The sequence below is a fragment of the Dendrobates tinctorius genome, unplaced genomic scaffold (assembly GCF_039654945.1).
Source record: "Dendrobates tinctorius isolate UK_male_01 unplaced genomic scaffold, ASM3965494v1 ptg000062l, whole genome shotgun sequence".
In the NCBI taxonomy this organism is placed as follows: domain Eukaryota; kingdom Metazoa; phylum Chordata; class Amphibia; order Anura; family Dendrobatidae; genus Dendrobates; species Dendrobates tinctorius.
Window position 1 is genome coordinate 31,105,223 of NW_027361730.1, and position 26,998 is coordinate 31,132,220.

General features: G+C 43.0%; 1 long non-coding RNA gene across 1 annotated transcript in view; it reads left to right on the plus strand.

Annotated features, from left to right (window-relative positions):
• The first annotated feature begins 729 nt into the window (after positions 1-729).
• Positions 730-26,998, plus strand: part of LOC141093147 (uncharacterized) — a 32,738-nt gene continuing 6,469 nt past the window's right edge. The window contains exons 1-2 of the long non-coding RNA XR_012232995.1: positions 730-815; positions 1,762-1,853. This is a non-coding gene — a long non-coding RNA (uncharacterized lncRNA). The remainder of the gene's footprint in view (positions 816-1,761; positions 1,854-26,998) is intronic.

Below are 26,998 nucleotides of genomic sequence, written 5' to 3' on the forward strand. Positions count from 1 at the left end.
TCAAAGTCTCTGCAGATGGTTTCCAGGTCGTTTCTTGCGGTGTCATTTGTCCCCACATGTAGTAGCAGGAATGGGTAGTCATCTGTAGATGTTCAGAGGAATTTGAGTTAGAGAAATTCTTAGTGCTTGTCACGAATTTGCATACTCTTCACCAGCTTTCACATTTAAAAAAACCTTTGCAATCAAGCCATGTAGAACTATCCTTTTTTCTCCTATTATTTGGAGCTGATAAAAGACTGCCTAATGTTCTGGCTCTTTTTGCTACTACCGCACAACCCGGTTCTAAAATTTTGGATAATATACTATCTTCCTCCAAAAGGTGTAAATATTAAGAATAATTTTTTTGATATTACAAAATTGTGGACTATATTGCAAAGATAATACGGGCTTAGTTTGCCATTTTTTCTATTTTTTTGGATGAATCCTCCACTAAAAGTTCAAAATGATCCTTTCTCTCAACTATATTTTTTGCTCTATGTAGCATCCAATTTGAATAGCCCCGATTAGAGAGTTTTTTTTCACTTTCTTCCAATTCCCCCTTTAATTTTACTACATCATTGCAATTCCGTTTTATACGGGTGAATTCCCCTACAGGGATCGACCTGATCCTGTGCTTTGGGTGACAGCTGCGTGCATGCAGTATGCTGTTGCCTGACATTGGTTTAGAAAAGGTAGGAGTGAGCGCTCCGTCTCCCATCACCCCCCTCCCAGTGCCTGATTTGAGGATGCAGACACTGACAGAGGGCACAGTTTCATCACTCCTGTCAGGAGATGAGCGGGAGCTCAGAGCAGCGCAGGAGCCTGGAAAAAAAGAGGTATTTATTTTTATGGGGGTGCATTACTATATTACAGTCTGCCTATGGGGGGGGTGCTGCCTTACATTACACTCTGCCTATGGGGGGTGCTGCTTTACTTTACAGTCTGCCTATGGGAGGGGCTTACATTACAGTCTGCCTATGGGGGGTGCTGCCTTACCTTACAGTCTGCCTATGGAGGTGCTGCCTTACCTTACAGTCTGCCTATGGGGTTGCCTTACATTACACTCTGCCTATGGGGGGTGCTGCCTTACCTTACAGTCTGCCTATGGGGGGCTTACATTACAGTCTGCCTATGGGGGGTGCTGCCTCACATTACAGTCTGCCTATGGAGGTGCTGCCTCACATTACAGTCTGCCTATGGGGGGTGCTGTTTTACATTACAGTCTGCGTATGGGGGGTGCTGCCTTACATTAGTCTGCCTATGGGGGGGTGCTGCCTTACATTACAGTCTGCCTATGGGGGGTCCTGCTTTACATTACAGTCTGCCTATGAGGGGGTGCTGCCTTATATTACAGTTTGCCTATGAGGGGTGCTGCCTTACATTACAGTCTGTCTATGAGGGGGTGTTGCCTTATATAAGGCAGGTGTACATTGGGGAGAGCCGAGACATTAAATGTAAAGTTGGCACTTATTGTTATAGGGGAACTCGGATTACTGTGACTGTCAAAGGGGTACACAGAGGGCATTATTACATTCTAGGGGACAAAATATGGGCACTGTTTTCTAGGGCACTTGCACTCACCATTACTATATTCTAGAGAGTTGCTTTAGAATCTAAAGGGCACACAGTGCCACACAGCAGGTGCAGTAATAGGGACACATACGCCAGCAGCGGCTCAGCATTGGGGTATCAGCAGGATGAGGAGTTTGTGCAGGTTGGGGATAGATGGTGATGGGGCTGGAATATAAGAAGTGAAATGTGTCTTTCTTGTAATCTCTGCAGCTGAGCCGTGGCTGGAAGAAGTTGTCATGTCGGTCTGGGCCAGATGGAAAAGATGTGAAAAGTGAACGATTCCATCAGAAAGAATGTCAGTTGTAAGTCACCAACTATAACTGTGCAGTAATCACTTATATGTTTTGTAGGACTGGTATTTACCACTGACCATATGGCGGTAATATCCATGTTGGTCTTTTTATAGTTTATTTTCAGTAACAGAACAGTCATCTCCTACATCCACTATTAGGGTACGTCGCCGAGTTGTAATTAAGGTTACCTGGTTAGGGGCCACTCAGAAGTTTTGCCACCCTGAACAAAAACCCTAGCTAAACCTCTGCCCCTCCCATAATCGTGCGTTATGACCACATTTTTTGCTTCAACTCTTTTTCTATTTTCCTCCTCTAAAACCTAGGTGTGTCCTATAGTCCGAAAAAACACCGTAGATAATGTTCTTCTGGCATTCACTAAACTAAGCCTCTTCCATTTGACAGCCAGATAAAGAGAGCTCGATTCATCACTTCACAGAACATATTTTCTCTGTTCGAGAGTTCACTTGGAGAGTGCTTTATTGTTGGCAGCGGATTATTCAGGATACTCTCCAAGCGTGTCACAACAGAGCATCTTTATTCAGGAACAAACAGGAATAATACATGATAAGCTTAATAGATCAGGAATTAATCATTTGTGTGTCTATCTGTGCAGCATCTACAGCAGGCTGCTTCTCTCATACACAAACACAAGAAATACGGTCACGTGCTCTCCCTGTGTGAGCCTCTGGGAGTTTTTTTTTTGTTCTAAGTTTATGAACAGCATACAAATCTAGCAACTGAACACTCATAGACAGGAATGGAGTTATTGCACCAAACATATTCCAACATTTATACTACAGGTATGACATTCAATGGTTAGCACTGTGCTTGGTGATGCAAGGCTTGCTTGATTGAAAAATTGAAGGAAGGATAATATGCAGTAATCTTGTCAGGCATATGGAGATTTCAGAGAATTGTGTAACTTTCCCAGCAATTATATTTATTTCTTGGTAAGAATGTGACGTGTATTGTTGTTTTTGTGCATTATCTAGGTTTTGTAGATTTTACATTTTTTTAACATGGTAGCACAACCTGACTGCTTAGCTGACAATACTGGTAAATGCCTCTTAAGGCATTGTGGGCAGTGGGCAACTTTTTCACACCCAGCGCTGATATTTAATTTTTTTTTATTGCTGCATTCCAGGAGTCATAACATCTAAGCTGTTTCTAAGAGGTAGCAGAGATAGCACAATTCTACTATTGATTTTTATGCATTATGAACATTATGCTCTCTTCATCATGTGGTATAAATAATATGTTCTCTTTAGTCATGAGCCAGTATGAGTATGGTGATGTCAAATATGTAACTTTTTTATGTTTTAATAATTTTGCACAATGATGGCACATTTTATAGAAATAAATAGTTTTCATGTAACCGTATTCTAATAGTCACACCTTTAACATTTTTCTCTTAATGTATCAAATAGGGAAAAATACATATTTTTTAACAGACCAACTCTGGAGAACGTGTACACTATAGTTTCTTTAAAAAAATTTTAATCTATGCTTGGAGTGGAAAAAATAAAAACTCTGATATTGTTTTTTGTGTTTTTGTTATATAGCTATGTAGTTCCGGCCATTAGTTATCTCCCTTCTGTCCAACGTACTGCCCACTGCCTGTTGTCAAATGTAATCTGTAACAGTACAGATGCCAAGAGGGGTTACTGGAATTGGGGTGTTCCTGTGTCTCTCCACTCCTATGCACCTATTTATAAAAGTTAATACAGGAAAAAAAGTCAGGTTGTTAGTTTAGGGCCGGCAATCTACTGGACAATTGCAAGTGCAACACATGCTGGAGAAAAATGGATAAAGAAGTTCAGCACCAATAGTGCTGGCAGAATGCTGATGATGAGGGTACCCTCCACAGAAAAGTGTCTATGTATCCTTGTGCATGCATTCTTGACATATTAGGCTGCCATGTGCCCCAAAAGAAACCACAATCCAAAAGCACAATCATATTTGACATTGTCCACACAGCATGGGGGTCTGTGTGTAGCCAAATATCAGGGTTGAATTTATGTCCTAGTCTGACCCTGTATCGTAGTTATCCATCTTACCAGCTGGACATGCGAGAGACAACAGCGCAGAAGTGGCGAACCTGTGTATAATCATGGTGATCCTCCTTGGATTGCTTTCGATAGCAGAGTAGAAATAGTTCAAGGATGCCCTGATTGAATTTAGAGTGGCCATTAATCTTCAGATGACCCTTGTTATTGCAACCCATGTTGTCAGAAAAAGGTGAAAGGAGTTTATGAAATAACAAAAATTGTGGCAGAAATAGTCCGTTCTTTATGTTATTAGAATAGGAAGCTTGTTTTTTGTCACAAGTATGGTATTATAAAAGACATAACATTTTACTTGAAAAAATTAGTTTGGATTTTATTTCAAAATACATTGCAACTTCCTGACTGATAACTATGAATTGTGAGAAAAATAATAATGGTTAACTAGAAAAAAAAAAACAGAAAACATCACAGGAACATAGGAAGCAAAGTAATTTGAAACGTTTTGTGACAAAAGTTTAATGAAAAAAAAGAGCTCAATAGCAAACACAGCCCATGAACAGTAGAGGCGCTATTTCTAAAACGGTTGTGCCAGAAATAAACAACAATTTTAATTATAATCTTTAAAAAAAATTGCTAACATGTCCTTTTGGAAGTGCATTGAGCAGCAAGGTGGTGTGCGGGTAAAAGGGGAAGAAAAAAAAAAAAAAAAAAACTCTTTTAAATCTTTTTCCTGAGCGAGTGTGAACGAGCTGAGTGTGACTGGAGTGTAAGTGCGAACTGTGGTAAGTGTGTGACTTGAAATTCAGTGACTTTAGATTCAGGGAGTTTCCAAGGGAGGTCTTACTGAATTGCTGTTATATTAATACTTTTTTTTTTTTTTTTTTAAATTTATTTTTGCTTATCTTATTGTCTGGTGCAATCCCCATTAGGATGTGCTCCACTATTGCCAATGCCATCCAGTGCACGTCTTGCCGCATGTATGAAATCCTTGACCAGCCGGTCGAGGGTGCATACTGCTGTGCGAGATGTGAGCACGTTGTGCATTTGGAAGCCCAGATACTGGATCTAAATGTGCAGCTGGCAACACTGAGATCCATAGACAATATGGAAAGGAGTCTTCTGCTCACTGAGCAGACGCTCAATGGGATAGATGAGGGGGGGGATGCTAGGTTGGAGCTGCAGGACAATGAAGCAGCTAGCTGGGTGACAGTTAGAAGGCGGGGTAGAGGGAAGAGCACCAGGGAGGCTAGTCCTGATCTGGCACACCCCAATAAGTTTGCTAAGTTGGCAGATGAGGGGAGTGTTAGTGCAGGAGTAGCACTGCTGCAGCAAGGCATGTCCTCTGAAAGCCGGAGGAGTGTCTGCTCCAGTAAGGGGGGAAATAGGAGAGCAGGGCAGGCCAGACAGGTTCTGGTAGTGGGAGACTCAATTATTAGGGGAACAGATAGGGCAATCTGTCACAAAGACAGGGATCGTCGAACGGTGTGCTGCCTAACTGGAGCTCGAGTCCGACACATCGCTGATCGGGTTGACAGATTACTGGGAGGGGCTGGAGAGGATCCAGCGGTCATGGTGCACATTGGCACAAATGACAAAGTTAGAGGTAGGTGGAAGGTCCTTAAAGATGATTTCAGGGAATTAGGCTGTAAGCTTAAAGCAAGGACCTCCAAGGTGGTATTTTCGGAAATACTTCCTGTACCACGTGCCACGCCAGAGAGACAACGGGAGATTAGGGAGGTTAATAAGTGGCTCAGGAATTGGTGTAGGAAGGAGGGGTTTGGGTTCCTGCAGAACTGGGCCGACTTCTCAGTTGGCTACAGGTTCTACGCTAGGGACGGGCTGCACCTCAATGGGGAGGGTGCAGCTGTGCTGGGGAGAAAATGGCTAGAAGGTTGGAGGAGTGTTTAAACTAGGGACGGGGGGAGGGTATTCCTTTTATAGGAGGGGAAGACAGTGCAGATAGAGACCTGGGCACAAATAATGACATTGGGGGTGGGGGTGGCATGGGGGGTGAGGTTAGAACAGTTAATAATTTAAGAAAGAATAGAGGTACAGAGAGATACATAAAGTGCATGTACACTAATGCCAGAAGCCTCGCCAACAAGATGGAGGAATTGGAGTTAATGTTGTTGGAACATAATTATGACATGGTGGGGATATCTGAGACATGGCTGGATGAGAGCCATGACTGGGCGGTTAATTTACAGGGCTATAGTCTGTTCAGAAATGACCGTACAAATAAGCGAGGGGGAGGTGTGTGTTTATATGTAAAATCATCCTTAAAACCCATCCTTCGTGATAATATATATGAATCTAATGAAAATGTAGAGTCCCTGTGGGTAGAGATAAGGGGAGGGGGGAAAAATAATAAATTACTGATAGGGGTTTGTTATAAATCTCCAAAAATAATGGAAGCTACAGAGAATATCCTCATAAAGCAAATAGATGAAACAGCGACTCAAGGAGAAGTCATTATTATGGGGGACTTCAACTACCCTGAAATACATTGGGGAACCGAAACCTGCAGTTCCAGCAAAGGTAATAGGTTTCTGACAACGATGAGAGACAATTACCTTTCACAACTGGTTCAGGACCCAACAAGAGGGGGGGCACTGCTAGACCTAATATTAACCAACATACCGCATATCAAATGTAAGGGTTGAGGGTCACTTGGGTAATAGTGATCACAAATTAATAAGTTTTCATGTATCCTTTAATAAGATGTGTAGTAGAGGGGTTACAAGGACACTAAACTTCAGGAAGGCAAATTTCCAACGGATGAGAGATGATCTTGGTGCAATTAACTGGGACGATATCCTGAGACATAAAAATACACAAAGAAAATGGGAGATGTTTATTAGCATCCTGAATAGGACCTGCGCACAATATATACCGTATGGGAATAAACATGCGAGAAATAGGAGGAAACCACTATGGCTAAATAGAGCTGTAAGGGGCGCAATAAGAGATAAAAATAAAGCATTTAGAGAATTAAAGCAAGTAGGTAGTGATGAGGCATTAAATAAATACAGAAGATTAAATAAATTCTGTAAAAAGCAAATCAAGACAGCAAAGATTGAGACAGAGAGACTCATTGCCAGAGAAAGTAAAAATAATCCCAAAATATTCTTTAACTACATAAATAGTAAGAAGCTAAAAAATGATAGTGTTGGTCCCCTTAAAAATAGTCTGGGTGAAATGGTGGATGAGGATGAGGAAAAAGCCAATATGCTAAATGACTTTTTTTCAACAGTATTTACACAAGAAAATCCCATGACGGATAACATGATCAGGGATAAAAATTCTCCATTAAATGTCACCTGCTTAACCCAGCAGGAAGTACGGCGGTGTCTACAAATCACTAAAATTGACAAATCCCCGGGCCCGGATGGGATACACCCCCGAGTACTGCAGGAATTAAGCACAGTCATAGATAGACCACTATTTTTAATCTTTAAAGATTCCATAATAACAGGGTCTGTACCACAGGACTGGCGTATAGCAAATGTGGTGCCAATATTCAAAAAGGGGACAAAAACTGAACTTGGAAATTATAGGCCAGTAAGTTTAACCTCAACTGTGGGTAAAATCCTGGAGGGTTTTCTAAGAGATACTATACTGGAGTATCTGAAGAAGAATAACCTCATGACCCAATATCAACATGGGTTTACAAGGGACCGTTCCTGTCAGACTAATCTGATAAGCTTTTATGAAGAGGTAAGTTCCGGACTGGACCAAGGGAATGCAGTGGACGTGGTGTACATGGACTTTTCAAAAGCTTTTGATACGGTGCCACACAAAAGGTTGATACATAAAATGAGAACAATGGGGATAGGGGAAAATATGTGTAGGTGGGTTAAGAGCTGGCTCAGGGATAGGAAACAAAGGGTGGTTATTAATGGAGCACACTTGGACTGGGTCACGGTTAGCAGTGGGGTACCACAGGGGTCAGTTTTGGGCCCGCTTCTTTTTAACATATTTATTAATGACCTTGTAGGGGGCATAGAGAGTAGAATTTCAATATTTGCAGATGACACTAAACTCTGCAGGGTAATTAATACAGAGGAGGACAATTTTATATTACAGGAGGATTTATGTAAACTAGAAGCTTGGGCTGATAAATGGCAAATGAGCTTTAATGGGGATAAATGTAAGGTCATGCACTTGGGTAGAACGAACAAGTTGTATAATTATGTGCTTAATTGTAAAACACTGGGCAAAACAGTCTCTGAAAAAGACCTGGGTGTATGGGTGGACGACAAACTCACATTTAGTGGCCAGAGTCAAGCAGCTGCTGCAAAGGCAAATAAAATAATGGGATGCATTAAAAGAGGCATAGATGCTCATGAGGAGAACATAATTTTACCTCTATATAAGTCACTAGTGCGACCACACTTAGAATACTGTGTACAGTTCTGGTCTCCGGTGTATAAGAAAGACATAGCTGAACTGGAGCGGGTGCAGAGAAGAGCGACCAAGGTTATTAGGGAACTAGGGGGTCTGCAATACCAAGACAGGTTATTACACTTGGGGTTATTTAGTTTGGAGAATCGAAGGCTTAGGGGTGATCTTATTACAATGTATAACTATATGTGGGGACAATACAAAGACCTTTCTAATGATCTTTTTACTCTTAGACCTGTGACGGGGACAAGGGGGCATCCTCTACGTCTGGAGGAAAGAAGGTTTAAGCATACTCACAGACGCGGATTCTTTACTGTAAGAGCAGTGAGACTATGGAACTCTCTGCCATATGATGTTGTAATGAGTGATTCACTACTAAAATTTAAGAAGGGACTGGATGCCTTTCTTAAAAAGTATAATATTACAGGGTATATACACTAGTCTCCTTAATATTGCGTTGATCCAGGGAGCTAGTCTGATTGCCGTATGTGGAGTCGGGATGGAATTTTTTTCCCCAATGTGAAGCTTACTGTTGCCACATGGGTTTTTTTTGCCTTCCTCTTGATCAACATATTAGGGCAAGTTAGGATAGGATATGGGTTGAACTAGATGGACTTAAAGTCTCCCTTCAACCTTAATAACTATGTTACTATGTTACTATGTTACTAAGACGTTGTTGTTACATGCTTGTTATGGTTCCTCCTTATGTTAATTTGATTCACTCTAAGAACAACCACCTAATATACAGAGCATGGGTGGACTGATCACATATGCCCACCAGAACAGACACAACGCTTGAAGAGAACTGGTCATGTAAAAAACGCTGTTAACTTGCAGATGTGAGGTTGATCTGCAGGTTATTGGTGTTCTGAAACTGCCCCGCACCAGCACTGAAAGCCTGGCCACTCACTATTCACTAAGTGGTGACTAAAGCCACACAGGCCCACCCTTAGGACTGAAAGCTCGAGTCTGAAGGAAGGACTAAAGGCCCCGTCACACTAAGCGAGATCGCTAGCGATATCGCTTAAGCGTCACGGATTTTGTGACGCAGCACAAAATTGCGCGAGAACATCCTAGGCCGTTTCTCAACGGCGGCTTCCTGCTGGCGTCGACTAGCAATGCGTGGACGCGGGCGGGAGGACGTCTTCATCGCCGTGTCTGACAGGTAAGTAACGACTGCCCACCGCTGCTACGTCGCTGGTGAGATCTGCCTGTTTGGCAGCTCACTAGTGACCATTTAGCGATGCACCAGTGATCCTGACCGGGTCGTATCGTGGTCGGGATCGCTGGTGCATCGCTAAATGTGACGGGACCCTTAATTTAATTTCCGCCTGGCAGCAGGGCTCTCATTGCAGGAAATAGGCAGTTTCAGAACGCTATTAACCTGCAGATTAACCCAATATTTTCAAGTTAATAGACTGATTTTGTGCATACAAACCTCTAAGAGTCATAACACTCCATGTGGATTTTTCTTACCGAAACATTACATTTATTCTGAGTGGGAATCAGAAGAGCAGTAGGGAGCGCTCAAACGAGAATGCACCTGCATTATCTGGACACAAAGCATTTTTAAATATATACACGTCTGGCAAAAATTAAGAGACGACCACAACAAAACCCTGTCATTGGCAGTCCATTCTCCAGACCTGAACCCCATTGAAAACCTCTGTAATGTAATCAAGAGGATGATGGTTAGTCACAAGCCATCAAACAAAGAAGAACTGCATACATTTTTGCACCAGAAGCAGTGTGAAAGGCTGGTGGAAAGCATGCCAAGACACATGAAAGCTGTGATTAAAAATCATGCTTACTCCACAAAATATTGATTTCAGAACTCTTCCTGAGTTAAAACATTAGCATTGTTGTTTCTAAATTACTAGAAATAGGCCCGATCCTATTGCATTGGGAGTGCGGTGAAATGAACATCCGCCCGCGGGCGGCTCAGCCAATGAGCGGTGCCGCGCGGCTTTGGTGGGGAATTTGAATCCCCCTCCCCACCGGCTGAGCCAATGAGCTGTGCCACGCGGGATTTGAATCCCCCGCCAAAGCCGTGCAGCGCCGCTCATTAGCTGAGCGCCCAGGGATTCAAATCCCCCACCCCGCATGCTGAGTCAATGAGCGGTGCCGCGTGGGATTTGAATGCATGCATGGCCCTCTCACCCCCCTTTCCTGGTATGCATGGCCCTCTCACCCCCCTTTCCTGGTATGCATGGTCCTCTCACCCCCTATCCTGGTATGCATGGTCCTCTCACCCCCCTATCCTGGTATGCATGGTCTTCTCACCCCCCAATCCTGATATGCATGGTCCCCTCACCCCCTATCCTGGTATGCATGGTCCCCCTCACTCCCCAATCCTGGTATGCATGGTCCTCTCAGCCCCCAATCCTGGTATGCATGGTCCACTCTCCCCCCTATCCTGCTATGCAAGGTCCCCTCACCCTCCTATCCTGGTATGCAAGCTACTCCTCACTCCCCTATCCTGGCATGCATGGTCCTCTCACCCCCAATCTTGATATGCATGGTCCCCAAACCTCCCTATCCTGGTATGCATGGTCCTCTCAACCCACAATCCTGATATGCATGGTCCCCTCACCCCCCTATCCTGGTATGCATGGTCCCCTCACCCCCCAATCCTGATATGCATGGTCCCCTCACCCCCAATCCTGGTATGCATGCTACCCCTCACCCCCCTATCCTGATATGTATGGTCCTCTCACCCCTATTAAACTGCACACATGCAAAATAAAAAACATTTATACTCACCTTTCTTCCCTGTGCTACAGCGCTGTCACGTTCTGCCGGAGGCCGGGGGAGGAGTGTGGCGCCAAAGTACGCGCATGCCTATACCGTGCTGTCCGGCGTCATATTGCTGAAGGCACACTGCAAATGTGTCTACAGTAAAATGACGCCGGATAGCCTTATGCGCATGTGCGATTCCAGCACTGCACTCCTGCCCCGGTCTCTGGTGAGAAGAGAAACGCCGCGGCAACGTTCCTCCCGGTCAGGTAAGTATGTAATCCCCTGCCCCGCTGGCTGAGCCAATGAGCGGTGCTGCACGGGATTTGAATCCACCACCAAGCCTCAGCCGGCTCAGCCAATGAGCGGAGCCGTGCGGCTTGGCGGGCGATTCGAATCTCGCGCGGCAACTCTCATTGGCTCAGCCAGTATGGCAGGGGATTTGAATCCCGCAACGCTCATGGAATCCCGGCCGCCATATCGGAATACACATAACTTGGGTGTTCCAATATGGCAATACCGTTTCTGTCACAGCTTCCGGCCGCGGTGGATTGAGGGATAGTAACATAATCTCCGGAAGCTGTGACAATTATTGGCAATTATTTCTAAATTATGAACTTGTTTTCGTTGCATTATTTGAGGTCTGAAAGCACTGTTTGTTTGTTTTTAATTTTGACCATTATTCTTTGTCAGAAAAAAATACAAAATTTACTGCCTGGAAATTCGGAGACATGTTATCAGAAGTGTATAGACTAAAAGAATAATTTACATTTTACTCAAAAATATACCTATAAAGAGAAAAATCAGACAAACTGAACATTTGAAAGTGGTCTCGTAATTTTTGCCAGAGCTGTATATACTATATGTATACTGTATATATATATATATATATATATATATATATATATATATATATATATATATATATACATATATATGTATGTATGTATATGCTGATTGTATATTACATTTTTGGTGATCCAACCAAATACATTAAAATGTAATCATAGGACAATCCCTTAAATTTAGGGAACTCCTGTGATGCTATAGCTGGCGATACACATACAATATTCTCCATATCAAACCCAGGCTTTATTCCGTATATTTCACCTCAGTCATCATATGACACATTACATGACGCACACTTCAGCCACCCCTACTGCTCAAGTGCGGCTGTCACTAAGCTTTGCTAGAAGATGCCAGACAGTCATTTGTGATCTGTCACTAACAAGGATCACAGCTGTCTGTTCAGAGATTAGATAAGAACTCAATTACATTATGAGATGTTAGCTGCTTATGCTAAACACCTTTAAGACACAGAATGGAACCTTACAGATGGATAATAACTGGTGACGGCAGAAGTGCTGATACGGATATGTAGGGTGACTGTGTCAAGTGGCAGAATACAGTAACAAGGCCGAGATTGCGTCTAGTGATATACGTTACACTGACAGTCTGTGCCTTCATCCAGATGGGGGAGGTTTTCTCCTGAAATATGAATTATCTTTCCATTATCACCTCATTAGCACCCTCTTTCTTAATTAGCAGCACTTATTTCCTATTGATTAGTTGATGTGGCCCGTCCCCTCATAGGCGCTGCCGAGGAGATAGCGTTCAATGGCGGCTCTTCCTCAGTCACACCCACAATTAGCAGACTGACCTGTTTACAGTCTGGAAGTAATGAGGTGAAACGCATATCTGTCAGGAAGCCGTTCATCATCTCTCATGGGAAAATGACAGAATACCCATTTACCTTATAGTAACTCTTCATTCAATAAAGTGAATTATTTCAAGCAATCTCTTCTGATCCTTTATTACTGTATAGAGAAACCCAATTAGACGCATTCAACATCTTCATCTGATAATTAGCCTCTCGGGGTTAATACTTCCAAAACTTCCAAAGGATCTTCTGCAGCTTTAGGTGAGAGAAGTGTTCATGAGTAACAGCATTTTTCATTTATACCAGCTCATCGCATGCAGTGACAATGTCTTTCACACTTCACATCTCCACGGGAAAAGCTTTTTCACAAACTGTCAGGCTCTGGAGCTCTCTATTCACGTTACCTGGCTGTGGAACACTTTGTACAAATATTAGTCTTGGATAACTTTAGGCCACGCTGTTATGTATGAGTCCCTCCTTCCTTTTTCCCCCCACTTTTTCACTGATTTTTGAGGTTTGCAGAAATCAAAGGTATCCAATTCTTACAAAAATCCTATTTTGTAACCTGCTTTGTAATAAAACACTATCTAGCTAGGAGACAGTCGACACATACCGGTGAAAAAACAAGCAGTTATTCTGCTCGCAGCTCCTCAATAGGGAGGGCTGGTTTATATGCACAATTCCTTGAAGAAAAACTTTTAAACCCAATCTGTCAGGTACAATAACCACCTACTGTAACTAATAACATTAGGTGTGACACTATTTTTAGTTGTGTAATCTGTTTTTCACAAGTCATTCACTGTCCCATGGAATGTGCCCAAAAAGAGCTTCATGAACTGCCGTCAATCATTGTGTCACTCCTCTGCGGTGCTCTCCCCTGACTATTGAGCATTCATATAGCGACATGACCATCACGCCCGATCTACTGTCCTGCTCTGTCAGAGTAAATTTCCGTGGAGATCTCGCACCTGCGCACAGCACCTCAGAAACCACAGGTGCATTAAACGGAGGAGGACATGACTTTGTGTGGGGTGGACCTTTAACTCCTGCAGCTTTATATAGCAGTGTAGATTTAAAGCAGGAGTGATGTTGCTTTTAGAGGAAGAAGCACAGTACTGTATGTCTGTGCCTGGTGTGTTACTGTGAGGACAGTGGGGCTTATATAGACGATGTAACTCTGTCTCTCTCCCTCTTTCTCTCCCTGGATGAACTGGAGGAAACATGTCTGCATGTCAGGGAGTATAATACTGGGGTTATCACCTCACATTACAGATGATAGGAGCACATTCATCTCAGACATCGTGTACTAGTGTAGTATCAGCTCCTACATTATATATGGGATCAATATTACCTCAGAAATTCATGTAGCTGCCATGTTCCCTCATGTGTCTGCTTTAAGTTACCTCACAAACTGAAGAGACAGCTCCTGTGTGACCTCCCTCAGACATGGCTAATATACTCCACATTCACCTCAGACATTGTGCACTAGCGTAGTGTCAGCTCCTACAATGTATATGGGATCGATATTACCTCAGAAATTCATTTAGCCGCCATGTTACATCATGTGTCTGCTACAACTTACCTCACACACTGCAGAGGCCGCTCCAATGTGACCCCCCTGCAGACATGGCTGATATACTGCTCCACATTCACTTCAGACATCGTGTACTACTGTAGTATCAGCTCCTACAACATGCATGGAATCAATATTACCTCAGGAATCCATGTAGCCGCCATGTTACAGCGTGTGTCTGCTACAACTCACCTCACACACTGCAGAGGCAGCTCCTGTATGACCTCCCTGCAGACATGGCTGATATATCACACATTACCGCTGTATTATACAGAGTCTTCATGAGTTCTGGGTGCTGGTTACTGTATTATATGGGTAAAAGAGCTGCGAGCAGATATCTGCCATTACTGTGTAATAGTGGAGGACAGAGCTTGGGCACATACAGTGTCTGCCATTACTGTGTATTAGTGGGAGGACAAAGCATGGCCACACACACAGTGTCTGCCATTACTGTGTAATACTGGAGGACAGAACATGGACACAAACAGTGTCTGCCATCACTGTGTAATAGTGGGAGGAGACAGCATGGACACATACAGTGTCTGCCATTACTGTATAATAGTGGGAGGACAGAACATGAACACATACAGTGTTTGCCGTCACTGCGTAATAGTGGGAGGAGACAGCATGGGCACATACAATATCTGCCATTACTGTGTAAGGCTATGTGCACACGCTGAGGATTCACCTGCGGGTTTTTACGTGCGGAACCGCAGGTTTTCCTGCGGTTTGGCCTGCGGTTTTCCCCTGCGGTTTCACATCTCTTCTATGTTAAAGGTGTGAAACCGCAGCGGAATCTGCAGAAACAATTGACATGCTGCGGTTTATAAACCGCAGCAAAACCGCGCGGAAAAAACTGCAGCGTGAGCACAGCGGTTTTTAAAACCCATAGGGTTACATGGTACTGTACCATGTCTGCGGAACTGCAGTAGTTCCGCTGGGCCAAAACCGCAGCGGAACCGCAGCAAAAACCACAGCGTGTGCACATAGCCTAATAGTGGGAGGACAGAAGAGCATAGACACATACAGTGTCTGCCATTAATATGGTGGAGTGGGGCAGTCACAAGTACTAGACACTGGTGGGGGACATGGACTGCACTCAGTCCATGCAGCGGCAGTAAGACTGAGCTCCCAGGAAAAAAAAACTACATAAGCTACTTCAAAGCAAAATATTGAAGAAAATAAGTGGCCATCCAGGTTCATAAACCCAAAGACCCCAAAGGAGAAAGAGATTCCCCCAAGAAAGTTGCAGCCTACAGCAAACTTCCTCATCCTGAGGGTAAAGAAACCACTGGAGCCATAGGCGGAGGAGGACATGACTTGGGGATGGGTGGACCTTTACTCCTGCAGCTTTTTTGGTATAGTGGTGTAGATTTTTAAGCACGAGGGATGTTGCTTTAAGAGTGAGAAGCACAGTATGTCTGTGCCTGGGGGGTCACTGTGAGGAGGGTGGGGCTTATATAGAGCAGGAAATCTGTGTCTCTCCCTCTTTCTTGCACAGGATGAACAGGAGGAAGCATTTCCCGCGCACCCGCCCTGTTTATAATCATTGTCCTAAAACGTTTTAATTATTGCTTGTATGATGAATGCTTTATTGTATTTTTGAATTTACCATTGTATATTTTGTTCCAGGTTCAATTTTATCATGGCTATAAAGAGTTAACAGCATTAACCTTCTAAGCCCAAGGGAAGGGCCATCCTTCAGCCATGGTTCTCTAGAGGTTTCCTCCACAGGGGGTTTTTCCTCTCCAGAGTGCTGTAGGATGACTCTTTGTGAGTCGGAGGTTTGCCAAGTTAGTCCCCTTAATGCTTTTGCAGGGACTTCTAGTTTATAAGTTTACTAAAGTGATTTATTAAAAAAAAAAAAAAAATGGTGTCAAATGTGAATTTATAACCCGTCACAGCTTTGCGGTTTAGGAGTCAGGTGTAAGTTGCAGGCAAGTTAAGGTGGACTCATTTTAACTAATAGAGGATGTAAAACCTCATGGTGGTGAACAGGCTCGGCTTTGGTGGCCAGCCTCAAGGATGTTGTAATGGTAACGTCAGTCAGGGGCGGGCACAGTGGTTAAGCACAGGAGTGAGGATAATAGGGTCATTGGTGCCCTGAAAGTTTACTGGCTCTGCTTGAATGGCAAGTCAGTGCGTGCCGCCCCTTTATGGCTGTCTGTCCTGGTTCTGTATGTCAGACAACTGGGGATTTCACAGTACTTGTGAATCCCAATGTACTAGCACTTCACCTGACTCCTACTGTGATTGTTTTAATCCTGTGATTTAAATAAAGCTGTGGCCATTTTGACAACCAAAATAATGTGTTGTGTATTTATTCTAGTGCCTAGGTTTACTGTAGTTATGGTGGTTTTAAGATGGAGTGGGGGTCCGTCCCATATCCATAAGTCAAGTACAGCATGGCCTGAGAGACCCACAGGACAAAGGGAAGGCTGTAACCCCTGTCCAGGGTCCTGTCCAAGACCTATTTCCAGTGCTGCCAACACCTAAGAGCTGCCTGAAAAAAGATAGGGCATCAAAGCACCCACACTCACAGTGAGTGCTGCCACAGACGGGAGAAGATGCCTAAGTCCACCTCTTCAGACACTTGTGAACCTTGCAGTCACACCGATCAAGCAAAGCAAGGTATTGTCAGGGAGCTGGGCTAGGCAGCTTACTTTATAGTCGGAGGCACAGTCTTTACAGAAAGCAAAGGAGTTGATTACATCAGGAAGCTCTTCATGGAGCATGGGTCAGCAAGTAGAAGTCAGCAGCTACAAGCAGTCTGGGTAGAATGTGTCTGATGACTAGAGTTGAGCGATACCGTCCGATACTTCAAAGTATCGGATCGGAATGGATCGGCCGATCTTAAAAAAAAGTATCGGTATCGCCGATTCCGATACCGGAAGTCCCATTCAAGTCTATGGGACTTCTGGTATCGGAATAAGAAAAATCCTGTTTTTCCCTTGTACAGCCTCTCTGGGGTCTGTACGGGCCTTTCGGGGGGCTGTGCCGGCCTGCCAGGGGGTCTGTGCAGGCTCCGGTGGTCTGTGCCGGCCTGCCGGGGGGCTGTGCAGGCTCCGGTGGGCTGTGCCGGCCTGCCGGGGGGCTGTGCCGGCCTGCCGGGGGGCTGTGCAGGCTCCGGTGGTCTGTGCCGGCCTGCCGGGGGGCTGTGCAGGCTCCGGTGGGCTGTGCCGGCCTGCCGGGGGGCTGTGCCGGCCTGCCGGGGGGCTGTGCCGGCCTGCCGGGGGGCTGTGCAGGCTTCGGGGGTCTGTGCAGGCATCGTCCGATGGGACTACAAGTCCCATTGGGCGATGCCTGCTACCATGACAGTGATTGACACATTAGCCAATGATGGGACAGTAGTAGTCCCATCATCCGGCTAATGTGTTGAATGTAAAAAAAAAAAAAAAAAAATTACATGCTACATACATACAACATGCATACTACATACATGCTACATTCATACTACATACTACATACATGCTACATTCATACTACATATATACTACATGCAACATACATACTACATATATACTACATGCAACATACATACTACATATATACTACATGCATGCAACATGCATACTACATATATACTACATGCTACATACATACATACTACATATATGCTACATACATACTACATATATACTACATGCATGCTACATACATACTACATACATACTACATATATGCTACATACATACTACATATATGCTACATACATACTACATATATACTACATGCATGCTACATACATACTGCATGCTACATACATGCTACATGCTACATACATACCACATACATACCACATACATACTACATACATACTACATACATACTACATGCTACATACATACTACATATATACTACATGCAACATACATACTACATATATACTACATGCATGCAACATGCATACTACATATATACTACATGCTACATACATACATAAAAAAAAAAAGTCCCTAGTCTCACTTTATGCCATTGCTGTGTGGGAAATTCCCACGCAGCAATGGCATAAAGTGAGACTAGGGACTTTTTTTTTTTGAAGTGGCGGAGGAATACAGTGCAGAAGGATACCTACCTTCCGTCATTGGATTCCTGCAGCCGGTAGAGAACGGCAGCAACAGCTGATGCTGCAGTTCTCTACCCAAGATCGTCGTGGGACACACTCGTGGACTGCTTCGGATCGTGGGTGAGTATTTTTGTGGTTTGTTATGTTAATATTTATTCCGTAAAAGACAATGGCTTCGGGGAACAATGTGACAAGTATTGGTAAGTATGTTACTCTATGTTATATGTACTGTATGTCTATGTATGTATTGTATGAATGTATTGTATGTAGTATGTATGTAGTATATATGTGGTATGTATGTAGCATGTAGTATGTATGTAGTATGTATGTAGCATGCATGTAGCATGCAGTATGTATGTAGCATGCATGTAGTATATATGTAGTATGTATGTAGCATGTAGTATGTATGTAGTATGTATGTGGTATGTATGTAGTATGTATGTAGCATGTAGTATGTATGTAGTATGTATGTAGTATGTATGTAGTATGTATGTAGTATATATGTAGTATGTATGTAGCATGTAGTATGTATGTAGCATGCATGTAGTATATATGTAGTATGTATGTAGCATGTAGTATGTATGTAGTATGTATGTAGTATGTATGTAGTATATATGTAGTATGTATGTAGCATGTAGTATGTATGTAGCATGCATGTAGTATATATGTAGTATGTATGTAGCATGTAGTATGTATGTAGCATGCATGTAGTATGTATGTAGTATGTATGTAGTATATATGTAGTATGTATGTAGCATGTAGTATGTATGTAGCATGCATGTAGTATATATGTAGTATGTATGTAGCATGTAGTATGTATGTAGCATGCATGTAGTATGTATGTAGTATGTATGTAGTATGTATGTAGTATATATGTGTTATGTAGTATGTATGTATGTAGTATGTATGTAGTATGTATGTAGCATGTAGTATGTATGTAGCATGCATGTAGTATGTATGTAGTATGTATGTAGTATTTTTTTTTTTTTTTTTAACATTTAACACATTAGCCGGATGATGGGACTACTACTGTCCCATCATTGGCTAATGTGTCAATCACTGTCATGGTAGCAGGCATCGCCAGATGGGACTTGTAGTCCCATCGGACGATGCTTGCACAGACCCCCGGACATCAGCACAGCCCCCCGGCAGGCCGGCACAGCCCCCCGGCAGGCCGGCACAGCCCCCCGGCAGGCCGGTACAGACCCCCACAGGGTGCACAGACCACCGGCAGGCCGGCACAGCCCCCCGGCAGGCCGGTACAGACCCCCACAGGGTGCACAGACCACCGGCAGGCCGGCACAGCCCCCCGGCAGGCCGGTACAGACCCCGGGCAGTCCACACAGCCCCCGGCAGGCCGGCACAGCCCCCCGGCAGGCCGGCAGAGACCCCCGGAAGGCCCGAAATGACGGCGCATCATGATGCGCACACACCGCGCATCATGATGACGTCAGGCTGTCAATCAACTTTGAACTTCCGATTCCGATGCCGACTTCCGATATTGAAAAAATATCGGAAGTCGGTATCGGAATTCCGATACAGCAAGTATCGGCCGATACCCGATACTTGCGGTATCGGAATGCTCAACACTACTGATGACTCATTATGTACACAATCCTCCCACAAGTGAGGACAGTAGTAGCAGATATCAGCTTTCACAGACAGAAGAAACAGAAATTGAAGTACAACTCCTCAAAAACAAAGTGTTAAAATAAAAACACTGGAATCAAGTAGTGCCTTCCTTAAAGGGGCAGCTGCAGCAGAGGAGACTTTTAACCAAGATGAAGAAGATTATGAATACTCATCTCCTTCAAATAGTCCAAACAAGCAGAGAATAAGAAGGGATTTTAGTGACTAGGCTAATGTACAATCATCAGCATACCATCGCATGTCAGAAAAAAATCAAGGAGACCCATGGGAGAATATTAGACCAATGGGGAAGAATTTATCAACAGAAGAGTATACAACCCCTGGAAAAATTATGTAATCACCGGCCTTGGAGGATGTTCATGCAGTTGTTTAATTATGCAGAAAAAAAGCAGATCACAGACATGGCACAAAACTAAAGTCATTTCAAATAGCACCTTTCTGGCTTTAAGAAACACTAAAAGAAATCAAGAGCAAAAAATGTGTTAGTCAGTAATGGTTACCTTTTTAAACCAAGCATAGGGGAAAAATTATGGAGTCACTCAATTCTGAGGAAAAAATTATGGAATCATAAAAAACAATCCAACAAAAAAAAAACACTCCAACACATCACTAGTATTTGTTGCACCACCTCTGGCTTTTATAACAGTTTGCAGTCTCTGAGGCATGGACTTATTGAGTGTCAAACAGTACTCTTCATCAATTTGGCTCCAACTTTCTCTTATTGCTGTTGCCAGATCAGCTTTGCAGGTTGGAGCCTTGTCATGGACCATTTTCTTCAACTTCCACCAAAGATTTTCAATTGGATTGAGATCTGGACTATTTGCAGGCCATGACATTGACCTTATTTGTCTGTTTTCAATTAATGTTTTCACAGTTTTTGCTCTATGGCAGGATGCATTATCATCTTGAAAAATGATTTCATCATCCCCAAACATCCTTTCAATTGATGGGATAAAAAAAGTGTCCAAAATATCAACATAAACTTGTGCATTTATTGAAGATGTAATGACAGCCATGTCAAGTTACAAGGACACAGGCAAAGTGTACGTGAAGGACTCTTACCCGCAGCTGCGAGAGTCCGGCATCTAACGTGGGTATGAGCAGACCAGCTCGAGGACCTGTGGGAGGTGGAGCAACGGTGAAGACCTGGGCGCTCACAGGACCTGCGTGCATGTGACAGCTCGTCAGGGAGAGAGGGGTTACCACAGAAACCCCTGCAGCACCGACAGTAACACTGATGATACCGTGGCTCAGAGGAGTGAATGGCAGACAAGTCAGACAGGCAAAGAGGTCATACACAGGGCGGGCAGCGAGGAACAGTAGGGATAATCACAGAGAGGTCAATACGTAGCCAGGGGTCATACACAGAGCGGGCGGCAAGGTAAAGGAGGGATAATCACAAAGAGGTCAATACGTAGCCAGGGGTCATACACAGAGCGGGCATAAAGGTACAAAGTTAGAATGCAAGAGACGTTAACCGTGACGGGACCGGATCAAAAACCAAGCAAGCATACAGAGACAGGCATGAAGCACAGACGGAACAGGGTCAGGCACACTCAGCTAAGAGTATAAATGACAGGGGACGGTTCCTCCATGAGGATATAAGAACCCTCTCCGGATCTATAGAGAGGCTTCCCATATTAACCTCTGCACCGCCTAACCTGAAGCCTCAGTAAACCATGACAAGCCATCTCCCCAGTGCCTTTACCTGACATGCAGCCCCATATCATCAATGACTGTGGAAATTTGCATGTTCTCTTCAGGCAGTCATCTTTATAAATCTCATTGGAACGGCACTAAACAAAAGTTCCAGCATCATCACCTTGCCCAATGCAGATTCGCGATTCATCAGTGAATATAACTTTCATCCAGTCATCCACAGTCCACGATTGCTTTTCCTTAGCCCATTGTAACCTTGTTTTACTGTTTAGATTTAATGATGGCTTTTGTTTAGCTTTTCTGTATGTAAATCCCATTTCCTTTAGGCAGTTTCTTACAGTTCGGTCACAGACCTTGACTACAGTTTCCTCCCATTCGTTCCTCATTTGTTTTGTTGTGCATTTCCTGTTTTGGAGACATATTGCTTTAAGTTTCCGGTCTAGACACTTTGATGTCTTCCTTGGTCTACCAGTATGTTTGCCTTTAACAACCTTCCCATGTTGTTTGTATTTTGTCCAGATTTTAGACACAGCTAACTGTGAACAATCAACATCTTTTGCAACATTGCATGATGATTTACCCTCTTTTAAGAGTTTGATAATCCTTTCCTTTGTTTCAGTTGACATCTCTCATGTTGGAGCCATGATTCATGTCAGTTCACTTGGTGCAACAGCTCTCCAAGGTGTGATCACTCCTTTTTAGATGCAGACTAATGAGCAGATCTAATTTGATGCAGGTGTTAGTTTTGGGAATGAAAATTTACAGGGTGATTCCATATTTTTTCCCTCAGAATTGAGTGGCTCCATAATTTTTTCCCTATGCTTGGTTTAAAAAAGTAACCATTACTGATTAACACATATTTGTTCTTGATTTCTTTTAGTTTTTCTTAAAGCCAGAAAGTTGCCATTTGAAATGACGTTAGTTTTGTGCCATGTCTGTGATCTGCTTTTTTTCTTCAAAATTAAACAACTGAATGAACATCCTCCAAGGCCAGTGATTACATAATTTTTGCCAGGGGTTGTATAACTGAAGCTCTTGAAACATTTGGCAAGTCAATTCAAATAAGCATAGAAAAGCAATTTAATTTTATCCAAAACTCAATAGAAAATATTAATACAAAACTGGAAGTGTATGATAGAAAGATAAATAACATGGAACAAGCCATAGAATCAAATAATAAGGACCAGAAAGAACTGAGTGAAGATATAAAAAATCTAAAAGCAAAGATGGCAGATCTGGAGGACCAAAACAGAAGAAATAACCTGAAGATGAGAGGTATCCCAGAGGGTATCACACAATCCAAACTCCAACCTTTCATTCAGGATTTAATAAAGAAAACAATTCCAGACATTAAAGAAGTGGACACAAAGATGGACAGAATTCATAGACTGTCAAGACCAGAAAACATGTCCCCAGAGTTACCAAGGGACGTAATAATGCGTTTTCACTTTTTTCAGACAAAAGAACAGATCACAGAATACATAAAGGAAAATGACAACCTCCCAGCTCCCCTTGAAAAATTAAGATATTCTCAGACTTTCCTAAAGAAACACTGGCAGCAAGAAGAGCATTTGTGGATGTCACGTCCTTTCTGAGATGAGAAGAGATCCCCTACAGGTGGGGCTTTCCCACAAAAATCCTCATACTTCAACATGGGAAAATCATCCCTATCTACAGACCAGAAGAGACAAAAGAGACACTAAAAAGGATTGGAAAGAACTACCAACCTTCATCTGAAGAATTCATCCTCCAACAGGATTAATCATAAAGCCCAATCTTTAGGATTTATATACATTTGGGGTCTCGGAAGCCCAACCTGTGGTGAAGATTTATAAGGATGCCAGAGCCAACAAATATCCTTTATATTTTCTTCACTGAACATTTATTCTTTTTCCAGGGATCAAGTCAGAACTATGCACCAAGAGGTTGTTAGCCATTTAGTTTTAGTTTTTTTTTAATCTGTTGGCACCACCTGGAGTCAATAGAGATAGTGTTAACAGATTCCTTTTCTCTTATACAAGGGGCTGCAGATAAGTCTTGGACTTTGATCTTTTTTATGTTTCCATGGTAATGAATGTTACATCACATGAAAGCCTAATGTGTCTAATATATGTTTTCAAAATTTTGTGTTTTTTAGCTTATGGCAACAGTGTTCTACACACGCGGGAAAACAAAATGGCGAAGTCTAATGCGATATTCACAGCAACTGAGTGCAGAGGAGTGATAAAATTCTTGTTTCTTCAAGGAAAGTCCACAAAGGATATTCATGGTGATATGTTGCAGACATTGGGGGATCAATGCCCTTCATATTCTACAGTTAAGAACTGAATTGCCAAATTTAAAATGAGCCACTTCAGCACCAACGATGAGGAATGTCCTGGATGACCTAGTGTGGTTGTTGTTCCAGAGATCGTCAATGCTGTGCAAAACCTCATACTGGAGAATTGGCGAATTTCAGCTAAAGCAATAGCAGACATCATGGGGATTTCCCATGAATGTTTTTGTGTAATTATCCATGAACATTTGGACATGAATAAGCTATCAGCAAAGTGGGTCCTTAAATGTTTGACAACAGATCAGAAAAGCATGCGAGTGAAAGCTTCCTTGTCCATTTGTCAGCATTTCCAGACTGATAAGAACTTCCTGGATCGACTGGTCACTATGGACGAGACCAGAATTATTTGTATGACCCTGAAACCAAGGAGTAGTCAAAAGAGTGGAGGCACAGTGGTTGTCCTCGTCCAAAGAAGTTCAGGGTGCAAAAATCAGCCACTGAGGTGATGGTGTCTGTGTTCTGGGATAAGGAGGGTGTGCTGCTAGTGGACTACCTTCAAAATGGTCCCACCATCAATGTAAGGTATTACATTGAACTTTTGGACCAATTGAAGGCAGCTCTGAAGACCAAAAGGTGCGGCAAGCTGTCCAAAGGAATCTTGTTCCCGCAAGACATCGCCTCCGCTCACACTGTACAAGCGACCAATGTGGAATAAATGTAAAGGTTCATCTTCCTATCTTGTTTATTTCTGGGTAAAGCCAAAGACTTATCATCAGCCCCTCATATACCAACAGGGAATATATCGTGGTTGTATTATAGTTTTTTTACAATCAGTAATATTAATACATAATACTTATTTTCACTGTAACAAATGTACTGTTTTGTTTTGAGTTGTATTAACCTTTTTACACAAATTAGGAGGGGTACTTTCCAGCCACCTGAGGACCCAGTGGGATAAAAATGAAAGTAAGTTTTTTATTATTAAATGTAAAGGGTTTAAATAGCCCAAATAAAAGATGCATATTATAGAAAGAAATTAAATAATCCAATGAAAATATAATTGGCTTACAAGAGACTAAATTTGCTCAGGGGAAAACCACAAAATTCACAAAGACATTCCACACATTATATCATCTTGTAACAATAAAAAAAGAGCAGGAGTCATGCTGATTATAAAAAATACTATTAATTTTCTAATAATGGACCAAATAATTGATAATGAAGGCAGGTTCATAATTTTAGTGTGTACAATTGACAATACATTGTACTATAACCAATATTTATGCACCTAACAAAAGTCAGATTACCATATTTTTCAGACTATAAGACGCATCGGCCCATAAGACGTACCTAGGTTTTAAAGGAGGAAATTATGAAAAAAATTGAAGCAAAAAATCTGGTCAATTCTGTACTTAATATCCCCTATCCTTGTATATGGTCCCCTCATCCCAATTCTGCTACACATGGCCCCCTCACCCCTATCCTGGTATTGATGGCCAGCCTCATCCCTACCCTGGTATGCATGGCTCACCTCATCCCTACCCTAGTATGCATGGCCCCCCTCATCCCTACCCTGGTATGCATGGCCCCCTTCAACCCTACTCTGGTATGCATGGCCCCCCTCATCCCTACCCTGGTGTGAATGGCCCTCATCCCCATCCTAGTCTGCATGCCTCCTTATCCCTAGACTGATATGCATGCACCCTCGTCCCTATCCTGGTAGGAATGGTCCCCCTCATCCCTATCCTGGTAGTCATGATCCCCCTCATCCCTATCCTGGTATGCAGGGCCCCATCCCTATTCTGGTATGCAGGGCCCAATCCTAAACCTGGTATGATTGGCCCCATCCCGGTCCTGGTATGCATGGTCCTATTCTTGCCCTGGCATGATTGGCCCCATCCCGATCCTGGTATGCATGGTCCCTTCTTTATCCTGGTATGATTGGCCCCATCAGAAAATATTAAAAAACAAACCATTACACTTACCTTTCTGGCGCTCCCTTGTTCCGATGCCAGCAACTACTTTATCCTTGTAAGCAGCGCATGGCAGGGATGTCATGCACTGCTTGCAAGCTGAAGGGCAGCTGCAGGAATATTCAATGCTCTGCACGCCGGGACTGTGTGCGTGCAAAGCAGTGAGTATTCTTTGCTCTCTAGTGAGCACAGTGTCAGCCGGAGACTTCCTGCTGCTGTCGGCGGTCACGTGTGCAGATACTAAATAGAAATAAATATTCATGGAATGGGGTGAATATTCATTTCTCTTAAGTATCGGCACACGTGACCGCCGGCAGCAGCAGGAAGTCTCCGACTGACACTGTGCTCGCTAGAGAGCAATGAATACTCACCGCTCTCTGCGCACACAGTCCCGTGTGCAGAGCATTGAGTATTCCGGCAGCTGCCCTTTGGCTTGCAAGCAGTGCATGATGTCCCTGCCATGCGCTGCTTACAAGCATAAAGCAGCTGCTGGCATCAGAGCAGGGCGCTGCGAGGGAGTGCCAGGAATGTAAGTGGAATGGTTTGGTTTTTTAATGTTTTATGATGGGGCCATGCATACCAGGATGGGGGCCAATCTTAACAGGATAAGGAAAGGATGATATCAATCATCCCAGGACCGGGATGGGGGACGATAATACCAGGATGCCATTAAAGAGAAATGAATATTTATTGCCCTGCTTTTCGAGGATTGACCTTTTACTTACCAATATATACATGATACAAAAAAATAAAACTGTAGAAATTGGTACGATCACTTGGTCAGATCACGCCCCACTGAAATGTGAGATTGAATCGAGTAACACTATTAAAAATTCCATAATAGGGAAATGCAATAATTTTATAATTCAACTCCCCCAGTTTAAAAAAGAAATTGAAGAGGCATTAGAAAATTATTTTAAAGAAAATCCATCAAATAATTTATCACCACATACATTCTGGAGCGCCAATAAGGCAGTTATGAGAGAGATATTAATTCAGATGTCATCGACATATGAGAGTTAAAAAGGGAAACAATTGTGGAAATTACAAAACAAATAAAAAATGCATTAAAAGCCCAGCAAGAACTTACTACACCTTCACCAGACCTTCACAAAAAAATTGTAGGGTTAAGAATAGAACATAAAGCCCATT